Source organism: Schistocerca gregaria, chromosome 2 (assembly GCF_023897955.1).
Source record: "Schistocerca gregaria isolate iqSchGreg1 chromosome 2, iqSchGreg1.2, whole genome shotgun sequence".
Taxonomy (NCBI): domain Eukaryota; kingdom Metazoa; phylum Arthropoda; class Insecta; order Orthoptera; family Acrididae; genus Schistocerca; species Schistocerca gregaria.
Genome location: NC_064921.1, coordinates 84,672,557 through 84,689,608, shown reverse-complemented (window position 1 = coordinate 84,689,608; position 17,052 = coordinate 84,672,557). Strand labels below are relative to the sequence as shown.

Sequence of the window (17,052 nt, the reverse complement as noted above, 5' to 3'; positions counted from 1 at the left end):
AGCTCTAATCTTCTAGGATTTTTCAGTATTAACCAGTATTTCCACAGTTATTCTGATAACTTACAGACAATACTAAAATTATTGTACTGCTTTCGTATGTCAGTCTCTGCGAATCCGACATGTCAATTGCCCCAGATCATTTCTTTTAACTCCAGCACCCATTTTGCTCTCAGTGGAGTGTGTATGAAAATGAAGCGAAATTAGATAATCATATCTATTAATGTGGAAGTTAGTATATAGAGAGAGCAGTTCTTCATTCCAGATGAGCATAAGGAAATAAGGAGATCATGGGTTGGATGAAAGAGTCATCAGGTCATACGTGTTTTGTTATTAACGAAAGTTACTGAAGAACTAATCAAGATGCAAGTCCGCTGTACAGTCACTGTACTACCAGCCTCTGTTGGAAACGTATGTGTGAGACCTTCTGATGACGAACATTTGACTGAATAGCTTATTTACGTGACTAGCATGTTGTTACAAATATAATTTATATTTACAACTTTTATAATACAATTTTCATTAAACGCTCCTCTTAATTGTGTGTTTGGATAAATCACATTCTGTCACATTTGATGACTCGCAGAAGAAAATTTCAGACGACAGGAGATAGTTGATAAAGTAGAGAAATGAATTAAAAATATTAAGTCTAAAACTCCGCTTCTGCGTTCGCGATAGATAGCAGTAGCGGTGAGTGAGAGTGGAGGTGGTAGATCGCCGAATCTCAAACAATAAGTTTAGACAGTTACAAACATAACGCTGTCAAACTATTAATCGGTTTCTGATTGCGTTCTAAAGTTATTTTCGATTGAATATGCCAACTTACAAGCCCAGCCCTCGCCATTCACAGGAACTTTTAATTTTTTGATTCAACGTGAAGTAATCTGCAGCCGAATCTCATAAACAGCTGGTATGACCTATGATGGGGCACCTGTTAGTGAACGACAGTGTAGAGAGTGGTTTCAAGGCATCAAGAACGGTGATTTTGACACCAATGGCCGTCACGGCGGTGGATGACAGAAGGTTCTCGAAGTTACTGACTGAAACCTATGGAAACAATCACAGGGGATCGTTTTCGAAGGCAATTTATGCCTTTGAACCGAGCACTGAAAGACAAACGGCCACAATACAGCGATAGGTATGAAAACGCGATTTTGTGGCATGACAATGCCCGATAACATGTAGCAGAACTCGTGAAAAAAAGACTGGGAAACATTGAAATTGGAAGTCCTATCCCAACTGCCGTATTTTCCAGACTTTGTTCCGTCTGACTACCTTCTTTTTCGATCAATGGCACACTGTCTGGCTGAGCAGCCTTGCGATCACATGAACAAGTGCCACACTGGATCGAATCATGAATCTCCCCTAAACATCCCCAGTTCTTACGCCGTGGAATTCGTATACTGCCGAAAAGAAGGAAGAAAGTAGTGGCCAGTAATGGCCAATAGTTTGAATCGTAAGTTTTTTGTTTTCCTAACTAAAGTCTCGAACTTGGAGAAAAAATGGCAGAAATCAGACAGAACTGACCGATCTAAACAAAACTATTCAAAAACGTTTACGATATGTCAGAAAGTACAGTCACAGAAATAAAAGGGAAATAACCGATAACAGCCGAGCATGAAGAAAAAGTGAGAGGCACTTAATGTTAGGTTGGGTAGACATCATATCAAATCAGTCAGGCTGTCAGATGATTCTGTTTCGACGAATCGGGAGATCATACTGAAGACAACTGGATACTACTTCAAAAATCTGTGTTGTGTTCCTACAAGGGACAAACACTCAGAAAACAGACTGTGAGGATGAGCGCATTTCGCAACTACTAACAGATGACGAAAGAAAAGCATTTCGTCTAGTAGAAAGGTGAAAAGCACTTGGAGATGGTGGAATACACATGAAAAAAGAGTACATTTACGGGAAGGTGTTGCACGCTCTGATGACGAAAATGATGAAGATGTTGACTTAATTTTTGTCATGGTTTTCCTTGTTGAACACAAGTATGCTTTGATGTTCTTCGTGTGCTTGTCCTACTTCTATTGTAAAATGAACCAGACTCGTGACTTTCATTGAAAACGTGAGGAAACTCTTAAAGAGTCTGGCAGTCGCTACAGTTATCAACGACATTTCAAACGATCCCAAACTCCTTAACCAAACGTAATGCGAACATATTCAGCATTTGTGATTTTGAGAGTCACTATTTTCATGTCTCGCATTGGCACTAAGTGTTCGAGTGTTTGCTTGAAACTGCATTGCCATTTGATTTAGACATCAGTCGTGATGTTTGGTTTGTGAGGCGCTCTACTGCGCGGTCATCAGCGCCCGTACAAGGTCCCGATTTTTACACAAGCCAATCTTTTCCACATTCCAAAGTAGCCACTGTCAAGAATGATGATGAGTATGATGAAACGATGAGGACAACACAAACACCCAGTCCAAGGGCAGAGAAAATCCAACATCAATTTTGAGCACACACAGCAAAACTTGGCGCATAAAGCGCAAGCTGTGGTATCTCCGGAGAAAAGAGTAAATAATGTAATTAATTTCTGTGAGATGTGATACACCGCTCGAACCTTATCTACTGTAGTGCGAAAATGCTGAACTTGGAGAAATGTATAATACACACTGAGCTGTCTTACAATACATTTCTTCACTGTCGGCTTCGATCATGGATCGTATTCACAGTGAAAAAAATGTCTATTGTGGCAACTTCAAAAGGCATACAAGTTATTTAACCTATACAGTATACGCCATGCTGGTTAAATAACGTGCATGCCATGTGAGATTGTCACAATTGATATCTCCTACTGTGAAGATGGTTCACGATCAAAACCAGTAGTTAATAAATGAAAGACAGCACAATGTGTAACATCCATCTCTCCAACTATACCGACACTGCTGACAGTTGTCTGAAAAAAAGTTTAATATGCTGAAATTGCACAGAAGTGAGTATATAACTGAATTGTGACCTGCATCTAGACGAAATGATAAATTGCGAGCAGTGGAGACATGCAACATTTCAACCTACATTTCCACGTGTTGGAATGATCAGAGATTTAAACTAGCAGTTCCAAGGGTAAGAATGCGCAGAGCAGAAAACAACGAATGTCTCCGTTTAAACGAAAAAGAGACTAAGTATCCGTGATTGCGATCTGATTAGCACTATTTATATCATTTTCCTGTTGTACCATATTTCCTCCACAAGATTATATTGAATTTAACGAAGTTAGAAGCATGCACATACAATAATACAGGACATATGTCTGAATGAAAATAGATAGATGTTTTCTGGCATTGTTGGTGCGATATCTGCTGTGAAAGCTAATTGCGGTCCGATTATAGCAAGAAGAACTAGTTTGAAATATATGTTCAAGTCGTCCTTATATTCTGATACAATATATCTTTGCCATTCTACACCTCACCTCTCACCCATCTGCAATGACTAACTGAACAACTGATGTCATTGTGACCCCAGTGTTATACACAAAATTTTACGCATAATATTTCTGTGTCAACAATAATGCTCTTTACCATACATTTACATAGGATAAGTAAATTAATCCTCTCGAAATATGTTCCTGGTGCTACAGTCGTGTTGAATGAACAAGCAGCTGTTAGACCCTTTCATTCTTAAGTATAATACATCCTGCATTTCTTATTAAAATTATTGACAGTGAGGACCATGATTTTACACTTTGTAATGTAGACAATACTTGCCTTAACTACAACTCACAGTGAACAGAAAGAAAAAAACGATGACATTTCTACACTCTCTTACATTAGCACTTTCCGAATTTATATTTAATGATTCTCCTTTAAACTGTCTCGCAGCAGTTTGTAGCTATGATCTCTCAGGTTTCCTCGTGCTTCCAAGTGTTTCGACGTGCTGTTGTTTCTATTTTATGCACAAAATGGGTACAACAATTCGGCAGCTTTTTATTTATTTTCTCCCCTTTGCGGTCTTTTCTTTCGCAAAGTGATTTCTGTGAAAAACATGAATGCTTCACCTAGGAACAGCAATGTCGTCCTCACACTGACAGCAGGCTACAATTTAATTATCGCTTTAATTTTATGATTAAATGAATTGACACGTAATTTTTAAATGAGCTGTTCTGCCAATTGCGTGTGTCGAATAAATTCTGTGAGACCTTGCACATTTAGGATGGAGGGAGAAACTCGTATCCCATAAGTTAATTCTAAATCAATTAAAAATAAAAGAAGGAACATGTAATGCCTTACCTGATATAAATTTACAGAAATTCGTCGCCGTATGAAGACAAATATTTTATATGTTGAGTTATATACTTGGAATTTTGAATATTTGTATAGCCAAATATGTAAAGCGTTCAGGAAGAAAAAGGAAAGATATAAACAAATGTATACAACCAAAGATATATGTTTCTAACCTTACCACAGCAAGCATTGATACTGACCATATTTAGAAATAAACAGATAGGCTCCTATGTTTCTGAAGACCATCTTGTGTCACGAAACCAAACTAATTTTTCAACAGACGACTTTCTCGTCAGAAAAAAACGCATAGTGCAGTTTACGTGTGATTACTGAAGGTGTTGTTTACAAAACAGTTTAAAGAAGAATCCTTATCCATAGCCTTTCTGCGTCACAAGAATAAATAGCTGACCTTTTCCTCCTCTCTCTCTCATTCGTTTGTGACTAAATACGCGACACGGTAAAAGTCACAGATACTGGGTGAAAAACGCTTCATGAACACCGCTTAGCACAATTGGAAATGTATGTTTTAATGTAGTGAGCTCCATAGAGTAGTAATATCTCTGAAATGAGCCGTAGCTCTTCTCACAAGACTTTCTGCGATCGTGATGTCATTTTGACGTCATACGGAATATCGACAACCTCAGCAGGCGCCATATTCATTTTGGCACATTAAGATGTTTTGTATTATACCTTGTAGTCTGCCGTTTTAAAGCGACGGCGCATTGAAAATTTATCACAAACACGGCGCCGTTCTCATTAAATGTCAGTTAATAACACATCAACGATATAAGAGATGCTTTAATAACCGAGATACGAGACTAAAGTCGCATGACTAGGCGCTAGCGTAATGAATAATGTTGTGGTTTATGGAATCAAAGTATGTAGGTACGCAAACCGCTACGTGCTCATATTTTTCCCCATCTTGACGTAGTTAAAACAATCCGGGACGTCTTTATAAGTGTAATACAAGTACGTTCTACAATATTCTATGTAATTCCATTTCAGAATAATTAGAGAATACAAGATGAAATAAATATTTGGTGTTTTCCAGTGAGTGATTAGGCAGGAACCAAGAAGTGAGCTTTAATTGCTGCAACTCAGACTAACAGCAATAAAATTCATATTCTTCCTTTTCAAAAATGTTTGGCTCTTTATTTCCGAATGGCGGTTTCCGAATGTATGATTAAGCAGGAAACTATGAGGACAGCTTGAGTTGTTGCAACTGAAACGAGCAACAATAAAGATCTTATTCTTCCTTTTCACAAATACTTGGTTCTTTGTTTCCGAACATGTGCAATATCCTTGTGTGTAATTAGGCAGGAACTTAAGAGGACAACTTAGATTGCTGCGAGTGGAACGAGGAGGAATAACGTTCATATTCTTCCATGTCAAAAGTCGATAGCAACTCCTGCAGGGGTCGATACTGCGCGTGACGTCAAAATGACTTCGCGTTTGCACAAAGTCTTTTGAGGTGAATATTACCGTACGATTTATTTTATCCACGAAATCAGGGACCGACGACCAAGCTGTGTGGTCCCTTCCCCCCCCCCCCCCCCCCCATATTTTCACCGTGATTTATTAGAAATGCTCCAAATGTTTGGCCTTATTGTCGGTTCTCGCAGTAGCTAAGTTGTGATGTTTTCTCCAAAGTGGAAGGTACGATGTTCACAACAACCTTGTGAATTCACGATCTAGCGGTTAAGAGCTCTATAACATTGCCATGTAAATTAATTTGACTGAACATGCGAAGGTGTATTCGTGAATCCAATCCGCTCTTAATAGAATGGCATACAAAAATTTCGTACTGTGTCTTGATACATTTTGAAAGGATTGGAAGAGGGCACAGGTCATCCCCGTTCTCAAGAAGGGACGTCGAACAGATGTGCAGAACTATAGACCTATATCTCTAACGTCGATCAGTTGTAGAATTTTGGAACACGTATTATGTTCGAGTATAATGTCTTTTCTGGAGACTAGAAATCTACTCTGTAGGAATCAGCATGGTTTTCGAAAAAGACGATCGTGTGAAACCCAGCTCGCGCTATTTGTCCACGAGACTCAGAGGGCCTTAGACACGGGTTCACAGGTAGATGCCGTGTTTCTTGACTTCCGCAAGGCGTTTGACACAGTTCCCCACAGTCGTTTAATGAACAAAGTAAGAGCATACGGACTATCAGATCAATTGTGTGATTGGATTGAGGAGTTCCTAGATAACAGAACGCAGCACGTCATTCTCAATGGAGAGAAGTCTTCCGAAGTAAGAGTGATTTCAGGTGTGCCGCAGGGGAGTGTCATAGGACCGTTGCTATTCACAATATACATAAATGACCTGGTGGATGACATCGGAAGTTCACTGAGGCTTTTTGCAGATGATGCTGTGGTGTATCGAGAGGTTGCAACAATGGAAAATTGTACTGAAATGCAGGAGGATCTGCAGCGAATTGACGCATGGTGCACGGAATGGCAATTGAATCTCAATGTAGCGAAGTGTAATGTGATGCGAATACATAGAAAGATAGGTCCCTTATCATTTAGCTACAAAATAGCAGGTCAGCAACTGGAAGCAGTTAATTCCATAAATTATCTGGGAGTACGCATTAGGAGTGATTTAAAATGGAATGATCATATAAAGTTGATCGTCGGTAAAGCAGATGCCAGACTGAGATTCACTGGAAGAATCCTAAGGAAATGCAATCCGACAACAAAGGAAGTAGGTTACAGTACGCTTGTTCGCCCAATGCTTGAATACTGCTCAGCAGTGTGGGATCCGCACCAGGTAGGGTTGATAGAACAGATAGAGAAGATCCAACGGAGAGCAGCGCGCTTCGTTACAGGACCATTTAGTAATTGCGAAAGCGTTACGGAGATGATAGATAAACTCCAGTGGAAGACTCTGCAGGAGAGACGCTCAGTAGCTCGGTATGGGCTTTTGGTGAAGTTTCGAGAACATACCTTCACCGAAGAGTCAAGCAGTACATTGCTCTCCCGTACGTATATCTCGCGAAGAGACCATGAGGATAAAATCAGAGAGATTAGAGCCCACACAGAAGCATACCGACAATCCTTCTTTCCACGTACAATACGAGACTGGAATAGAAGGGAGAACCGACAGAGGTACTCAGGGTACCCTCCGCCACACACCGTCAGGTGGCTTGCGGAGTACGGATGTAGATGTAGATGTAGAATAATATCGTACTATTAATTTCGTGTGCCTCAGTGACCTGACCCAAGTCTTTCCACTGAAAGCCTCTTTGGTGACTTTCGAGTCCGTAACCTACTCCAGTAATCCAACCAGAAAAAAGGGAACGTATAGTTTAACGTGCGTCTCGTCTTTTCCAGGAATTCCTCAAATCTTTGAGACTTGAAGGCTAGGTTAAAACGCAGACTGCAAACTCCGTGGTCCGACTGGAGTTCGATCCCGCAGTCTTTCAATTTTCAGGCGCCACTAGACAACCAGTCCAGACTGTAGAGGGTTCTTCGCTGAATGAAAGTGCCGTAATTGTAAATATTCGAATACCAAAAAATATTCCTTCTCAAAGCATCGTGATTGAGCTGCTCTATCTTTAAAGTCAAGTTTTGTTGCAATTTAAGTCGCACTCCTCAAGGTGCCAATGATCAAAGCAGCACACTTGTCATCGAGTCAGACGCTTAAAGCTCGAAAAGATGAAAGTGTTGTAGTTCTTGATTTTAGTAAGATCTGCTAAACTAGCGATCGTTTACAGTAAGAAACCTCTCTTAATATCTGGGAGGGTGGACGGGAAGGAGGGGGGAGGGGGGGGTAGGTTGACAGGGTTTGCGGGGCACGGGGGTGCCAGGCACAGTTTATAGCACAAGGGACTCAAGCTGCCGCTTGCGGCGCCAAAAGAGATGCCTCAGCTTTGAGATTTCTATAAGGGTCTTACCACAAGCAGCAACAATCACTTTGGGCGCTAAGGTGAGAAGGTCGCCAAGGCACCCAAAAGGAAGATTTGTGTACAGTGTGTGTTACGAAAGTGTTGTGGATGAAAGATGGTGACAGGTGGTGGTGGTAGAGCGGGGAAAAGGGGGGAGGAGAGAAGCACCCATATATTTACGTAAAGGAGAATGTCCGATTCATTTTCTTAGTGCTAGTTACTTCTTTTTTGGCAATACAGGTGTATAAATGGCTTGATACATTTACCTATACTTCTACATATTGACAAGTCGTTGTTTAACGTTGTTACAAAACATCTCGGAAAGTTCGTGAGCGATTTACTTCAAATTTTTATATGGGGCTCTAGTAAACGTTTGGGCGGACATGGTCTACATATTTTTTAAATGTATATGGTCTATAATTATTAATTGTTTGCTGTATAAGCGAGGAAAGTTGTTAGCAAAAATATTGAAAGTTCTTGACCGATTTACTTCAGAATTTAGACTTGGTCACTATTTCTATGTTTCGATACAGTGTATCGATACGTGGAACTGCTGCAGTGTTTCGAAACCGGTATGTTTCACTGCTTCAAAACAGTGGTGTATCGGATAACGGGACCAGATTCGATCTCTTGCCAGACACAGAAACTGTATCGCTGTTTCAAAATAAGTCTGTTTCAGCCCACTTATCCTTGGAACGGACTAATTGCATCGAACAGTGAATTTTCATACTGCTTTGTCTCGGACGACATTCAGGCACGGTACAGATACTGAAAAATCTCACTTCAAGAAACACTTTCAACTATGTAGAAATCTTTTTGACACACAACAGCGCGAAGGTTAAGGTTTCCGAAAATATAGCTTCGTTGCTGATTGACTGCCCTATTTCGAAATGGCGTAAATATGCTTTATAAACACCAACAAATCATAAAATAACGCACACTATTCACATTCAAAATAATAAAAGTGCGGAAAACATTCAGTCAAGTTACACATCTCTTATAACATACAATTCACGTAACTACTATAGTCGAGCTTAATGAATATACGAAGATGCCACTGATACACAGATCACAAGATCCATTGTTATGGTGGAAGCAAAATCATGTGTTGTTTCCTTCGCTGTTGAAATAATGAAACGACTTTTTGTGTTATGGCTACCTCTGTTCGTTCCATGTGAGTGCATATATTCAAAGCAGGGGCAAACAATAACACAAAGACGATCCCGTCTTTCACACTAAAAAGTATCAAAAATGATATTTCCAAAGTACATCTTAGAATAGATACAGTAGATCAATTCAGAAATGAAACAGTAAAATTTCAGATGATTTTGTTCTGCTCTGGCCAATGAGCACTGAATTTGTATTTGGCTGTATTTTGTTTAGTCCACTAAATCTTACATGCAGCTACCTTACAAGAACATTTTTCTCAGATTTGTTGCACGCAGAAGATACTTACGTTTTTGCTCACAATTCAGAGAGCTTAATTTTTTTGAGTGTGTTTGTTTATGTGTTCGAGAATAATTATCTGATTTATGTATTTATATTGTTGGGTGTAGTAAATGTCCTATGTTTGGTTATTACACAATATAGGCATCTTAATACTTATGTATCCTGGATCATTCTCAGGAAATTCAATAACGGTACTTTGATACTTTTGTTTTTGGCTTTCAGATACTACGATAAAAATTACGTTTCAACAGCAACTTAACTTCATCTCTGATTTCCTGGGGAAGTTTGTAATAAAATGATAATATATGTGCTTGCTGTGAGTACTTGAGGGAACTCCGTAAACCTGCACATCGAGCAAACTTCCTTAACAAGAATTATAAGTGGTGTAGAGCCACATCTACCATGATATAGGTATCACAAAGGCATTACACTGTATGAATTGATTTAAATTTTAGTCTGGATTTTATACTTCAAGGAAACATACCGAAAACAATGGAAAATTTAACTGTGAGTAAGAAAAGTGTGAATGGCACACTCATAAACGTTAATTCAGTGCCTCGCTTACCAGAATGCTATCTCAATAAATTATATCAAATGGTTCAAATGGCTCTGAGCACTATGGGACTTAACATCTGTGGTCATCAGTCCCCAGAACTTAGAACTACTTAAACCTAACTAACCTAAGGACATCACACACATGCATGCCCGAGGCAGGATTCCAACCTGTGACCGTAGCGGTCACGCGGTTCAAGACTAAAGCGCCTAGAACCGCACGGCCACACCGGCCGGCAATAAATTATATCCCATGATATGCCTTTTCAAGAGCGCATGCAGATCATCACTCATAAAACCTACCAAAATTAGGCACTAGAATACAGGAAAACGAGTTTGGCAAAATCTGCTATGTCAAACATACAAACTCTGACCTCAGGCAATTGTAAAATATGGCAGCCACATGACATAAAAGCAGCGCACTTGCTGCAGAAAAGTAGGCGTATACAATTACGAAACAGTTACGTGTTTCAGTTCGCCCATGTCTACTTCATATTTATACGCTACTCTAATAAAACAATCGAATAACAATATGTGTCATACAAATGTATGTTGAAACATATGGTATTACACAACGACTCGTCGATGTCTAACACCGTTACGAAAATTCTCGGTAAGAGGGATGATCGAAATTCGTAAATGTGAGACATTCTATTAAACAGGTATATAAAGATTATCTGTTACAACGAACTGCGAGAAAGTAGAATAATGAATCAACATCGGCTACACATTACTTTAAACGGACATACACAGATTTTCTCTTTCAGTCGTCACGGAGAAAGAACATGATGTGTTTTGCTGTGCTGTGAGAATGTGCTGCTTCGTTTTGTTTCTCGCTGTTAGTCCGAACTACGATAACAGAGCATTTAAACCAACAGACAAACTATTTCCCCAATATACATATATTCTTCCTTCTTATACATTAATGTGGCAAAAGTCATAAGATAGCGATACGCACATATACGGGTGGCGGTAGTGTCGCGTACACAAGGTATAAAAGGGCTTTGCATTACTAAGGTGATTAATGTGGAATTGTTTCCGACGTGATTATGGCCACACTGCTGGAATTAACAGATTCTAACGCGAAGTTGTAGTTGGAACTATACGTATCGGACATTCCATTTCGTAAATGGTTATGGAACTCAGTATTCCGAGATCCATAGTGTCAAGAGTGTGCCGAGAATACCACATTTCAGGTATTACCTCTCACTGCAGACAAAGCAGTGGCCGAAGTCTTTCACTTAACGGCCGGTAGCAGCGAAGTTGTCACTGCTAACAGACAGGTAACACTGCGTGAAATAACTCCAGAAATCAATGTGCGACATATGACGAACGTATACGTTACGACAGTACGCTGAAGTTTGGCACTAATGGGCTATGGCAGCAGATGACAGACGTGAATACATTCGCTATCAGCAGGACATCGCCTGCAGCGCCTACCCTTGAATCACCATATGTGTTGGACTGTTGACGACTGGAAAACCGTGAAGTACTCGAATGAGAGTGTGGCACGCATTCCACGAATCCCTGGGCACAAGTTGTCAACAAGGCGCTATGCAAGCTGGTGGTGGCTCCATAATGGTGTGGGCTGTGTTTACATGGAGTGAACTGGACGCTGTGGTCAAACTGTACTGATCATTGACTGGAAACAGTTATTGTCAACTACCAGAAGACCATTTTCAATCATTCATGGACTTCATATTCCCAACCAGCTATGAAATTTTTATGGATAACAATGTGCCGTGCCATCAGGCCACAATTGTTCACGATTAGTTTGAAGAACATTCAGGACAGTTCGAGCGCATGATTTGGCCACTCTGTGCGCCCGACATGGTTCCCGGCGAGTATTTATGGAACATAATCGAGAGGTCAGTTCTTGCAAAAAATCCTGCACTGGAAACACATTCCCAATTATGGACGGCAATAGGGGCAGCATGGCGCAGTATTTCTGCAGGGGACTTCCAACGACTTGTTGAGTCCATGCCACGTCGAACTGCTGCAAGAAGATGCGGTACAATATTAGGAAGTACTCCATGACTTTTGTCACCTCTGTGTATATAATTTTAAACAAAAATTGTATTCACAACTATGTGCTGTTTTGTTTTTATCATCACAGTTTGAATCAGAATTTTAAAGAGCGTTGGACGATTTAGGACCAAATAAGGTACAAGGGAATTTCTAAAATCATTGGGGGAAGTGCCAACAAAACGAGTATTCACATTTTTATGGCTATAAACCATCAGACGTTCGGAAGAAACAACTCCGAAGACAAGAGATGAATAGTGCGAAAGTTTCGTGCAGTCAGCTTAACCCCTTAAGAATCCAAGTTGCTGTCAAGAATAATATAAAGAAGAATGGAAAAATGAAGATTATTAGATGACGATCAGTTTTGCTTTAGGACAGATAATGGCATCGGAGAGGTAGTTCTGATCTTGCAGTTAATAATGGAAGCAAGACTGAAGAAAAATCAAGATACGTTCATTGGATTTGTCAACCTGGGAAAATTGTTCGATAGCGTAAAATGGTGCAAAATGTATAGAACAAAATGTTCAAATTTCTGAGGAAAATAGGGGCAAGCTATAGGGAAAGAAACAAGAGGGAACAATTTCACTGGAAGGTCAACTACTAAACGAAGTGCTAGGATTGCAAAGGATGCAAGACTGTGATGCAGGCTTTCGCGCCTACTGTACGATCTATGCATCGAAGAAGCAGTGACGGAAAAGTTCAAGAGTGGATTAAAACGCAAGTGAAAGGATATCAGTGAGAAGATTCGCTGATAACATTGCTGTCCTGAATGAAAGTGAGGAAAAGTTACAAGATCTGTTGAATGGAAAAACAGGCTAATCAGTACAGAATATGGACTAAGGATAAGTCGAATAAAGACGAAAATAATGACAAGTAGCAGAAATGAGAACAGCGAGAAACTTAACGTCAGAATTGGGGGTCACGAAGTAGCCACCTAGGCAGCAAAGTAACCCACGGTGGATGGAGAATGACGACATAAAAAGCAGACTAGCACTCACAAAAAGGGCATTCCTGGCCAAACGAAGTATACTAGTATAAGTACGCCTTAATTTCAGGAAGAAGATTCTGAAATATGCTTTTGGAGCACAGCATTGTATGGCAGTGAAACATGGACCATGGGAAAACCGGAAAAGAAGAGAATCGAAGCATTTGAGATGTGGAACGACAGAGCAAAGCTGAAAATTGGGTGGATTGATGAGGCAATGAATGAGGAGGGTCTCAGCACAATCGGCGAGGAAAGGAAGATATGCAAAACACTGAGAAGAAGGAGCCACAAAAAGATATAACATGTGTTAAGATGTCAGTGTAAATAATTGATCATGTAGGTTGCAATTAGTATCTAAGATGAGAGGAATTCGTGGAGGGCAACCGCCTCAAACCAGTCAAAAGACTGAAGACTAAAAAAAAAAAATTTTCCCCCACATCTTCCACTATGTTTACAAGGAAAGAGTGGACGAAAATATGGAAACACCAAAAACACAGTACATTACCATATGACGTAGGAAGACCATTGGTATTCAAAACAAATTCTAATTACCTGGGACTGGATGAATACACATACTGTATGTTTTCAAGGGACTCTGCAAATCAGTGGCAAGCTGAAGTAACGTTGATGGAGATGGATGGTGATCACGCATCCTTCTCGCGTAAGTAGATGACAAAGCTCAGTAATATTGTGGTGGCGAGGGGAGATGCGATATTTGATCCCCCGTGCTCACAAAACCGTTACTGGACGATGCGAGCTGTGTGAACAAGGGCAATGTCGTCTTCGAACAAAGCCTCACCTTTGTGGAACAAACATATCTATGAGATGAACCCGATGTCCATAATCCTTGGCGGTAATGCTATCTTGGTGAGTAACGTGGGGCCCATGGACTACTACGATACGGCCGATCATCACCGAACTCCTGCCATGTTTCATTCTTATGGCGTAAACTTGGCCAGAAATTGGAAACATAGTAAACAAGAGTCATCCGACCAAATGACTTTTTTTCACTGCTAACTAGTCCAGGTCCTGTGGTTTCAGCACGTCATTTCCCTGATACGAGCATTTGCATTACTTATGTGTGATTTTGGAATAGTAGTTCGGCCTGCAATGAGACTTAACATCTGAGGTCATCAGTGCCCTAGAACACAGAACTTCTTAAACCTAACTAACCTAAGGACATCACACACATCCATGCCCGAGGCAGGATTCGAACCTGTGACCGTAGCGGTCGCGCGGTTCCAGAGTGAAGCTCCTAGAACCGCTCGGCCACATCGGCCGGCATGTGGTGGATATGTTTTTTGCATAACATTGATAACTGCAGCAGTTCTGAAGTGTTTTTTGAAAGTGGAACGCAAACACAGACACACATAGATACACAACAAAGCGGAAAGAGATAAGCTGCTGGATTTTGCGAGGGAGCTATAGAGGCCAGGAAAGCATTTAGTGTTATCTGTTAATCATATTAGCCGGTGAACTCACGATCTAGCGGTTAAAAGCTCTTGACATTTACTATATAAATCACTCTGAATATACTTCTAATGCTGTATTTGTTAACTGAATATACATCAATAGTTTTCAAATGTGGTATGAAACAATGTCCAGATGCAAGTGTCCTGGAATATGACATTCACTCAACGGAAGTACCATATTGTAAATATTTGACTATCACAGAATATTCTACTTGGAGATTCCTGAAAGAGCTGCTCAAAGAAATACAGCTTCACCGTGGTGCTTCATCATATTCCCTCAAGAAAAAATAAAACGGTGTAACGTCATCAATGAAGACAAGTTTCTTTCTGTAATTAACTCGCCGTCCTCTAGGAGCCATAGCTCAAGGCACCTCACGTGTCATTGGCTGTCAAGGCTCGAAAGAACTGAAAGTATTGTGATTGCTACTTTTTATAAGATCTTCCAAATGGCCGATCGTTTACGGTTCTCCTCTCCCCCAGCACTGAAAAAGGGTGGCAGGGAAAGAAGAAGCCCTGAGCTCTACATCAGACACATAACAACGCCTGTGAACTTAGAGGTTCTTTCTTTTTCGCGAATAAATCCGTCTAGACTATCTAATCCATATATTTAAAATATCTTCAAACTGAGGTAATGGACATAATAAATGTGTAGACAGTTATTACGCCAAGATCACCTTATTTCACATTACGCATCTCGATAATTTATTGAGATCTTCACATACAAACAGCTTCGCGATAATGTATAAAATCTCAAGTCACGCATTGTGTACGTCACGAAAGGGTATAAATATATTAATGAATTATACGTCATGTGGACACACAGTAAGACACACAGTCTCTTTTACTATGTGACGACATGATGTGTAATTCATTAACGTATTTTATACCCCTTCACGATGTTCCAAGTGTATGATTTGAATTATTATGTATCATGATGAAGCTGTTGTTACATTAACTACATCCCACGTTCGCATTAAATTATCGCAACTGGTAATCAGAAAATGTAATTATAAGGCGATCTTGAGGAAATAAATTATTATATATACATTCATTTATTTAACAAAAGAAAAATTCGAAGCAGGAATTAAAATCCATGGAGAAGAAATAAAATCTTTGAGGTTCACCGATGACACTGTAATTCTGTCAGACAGCAAAGGACCTGGTAGAGCAACTGAACCGAATGGACAGTGTGTTCATAGGAGGATATAAGATGAACATCGACGAAAGCAAAACGAGGATAATGGAATGTAGTCGAATTAAATCTGGTCATGCTGAGGGAATTAGATTAGGAAATGAGACGCTTAAAGTGGTAAATGAGTTTTGCTATTTGGGGAGCAAAGAACTGATGATGGTCGATGTAGAGAGTATATAAAATGTGGACTGGCAATGGCAAGGAAAGCATTTTTGAAGAAGAGAAATTTGTTAACATCGAGTATAGATTTAAGTGTCAGGAAGTCGTTTCTGAAAGTATTTGTATGGAATACATGCATGGGAGTGAAACGTGGACGATAAATAGTTTAGACAAGAAGAGAATAGAAGCTTTCGAAATGTGGTACTACAGAAGAATGTTGAAGATTAGATGGTTAGATCACATAACTAAAGCTTTCAGAGGATAGAGTAGCATGTAGAGCTGTATCAAACCAGTCTCTACTGAAGACCACAACAACAACAACAACAACAACAACAATGGATTAAAAACTTAGAACTTGTAAAATGAAGTTGTGTTGACTTCAGATTAAATTTATGGTTAAATGAGGCTTCAAAGCTTATAGAAAACGGAATGAAATAGAACCTCTCCGCTAATAAACAGACTGTACTTTCCAGTATAAGAAATAGTAGCATTATCTGAAGAAACCAAAAAGGAAAAGAAACTTTTAACTGCAGGGAGTAGCACCTCGAACGCTTAAGATCTTTGAAATTAGAAAAAGTTCCTCTAAAGTCCTTTTCAAACATCGAAAGTGATGACGACGATACTAGAGATGGAACTGAGACAAGCGAAAATAACAATGACGAAACAGTTCACAAAGAACACTGGGATGTCAGTGTTCAACGGGCATAATATTTCGGCAAACGACCATATTGTCATCATCAGGTGCGTTGACGACTTACCCCGGGAGAAGTTGAAGAATCACAATAATAAAAATCTTTTCTAAGAAACTGATAAGCCATTGCGCTTGGCCCTTCTTCCACTCTACTTTTACATCAAGGAACACTTGTTTCTACGTGTAAAACAGTCACGGCTTATCAGAATCGCAAGAGCGTCGTGTCTGTTGAGGCTGTAACGAGATAAAAAGCTGAAAGGCTCTCTGATTTGTGTGTGTTCAGCCACTGTAGGTGAAACTGTGCAGGCCGCCCTGTACAGTTGTAAGCTTTACGCGTGTAGTCGTCATTAAGAAGTTGTGTGTGCACAGGACAATCGTGTGTGTGTGTGTGAGTGTGTGTGTGTGTGTGT

The 17,052-nt window shown here is 39.9% G+C and overlaps 1 protein-coding gene across 4 annotated transcripts in view; it reads right to left on the bottom strand.

Annotated features, from left to right (window-relative positions):
* LOC126336362 (chromosome partition protein Smc-like) overlaps positions 1-4,779 on the bottom strand; it is a 69,251-nt gene extending 64,472 nt beyond the window's left edge. The window contains exon 1 of one of the 4 annotated variants that reach the window (XM_049999960.1): positions 4,425-4,779. The gene's annotated coding sequence lies outside the window, so the exon portion shown is untranslated. Of the gene's footprint in view, positions 1-4,230 lie in introns of all 4 variants that reach the window. The other 3 variants (XM_049999958.1, XM_049999959.1, XM_049999957.1) reach the window with 3 other exon arrangements.
* Between the last annotated feature and the right edge of the window lie 12,273 nt (positions 4,780-17,052).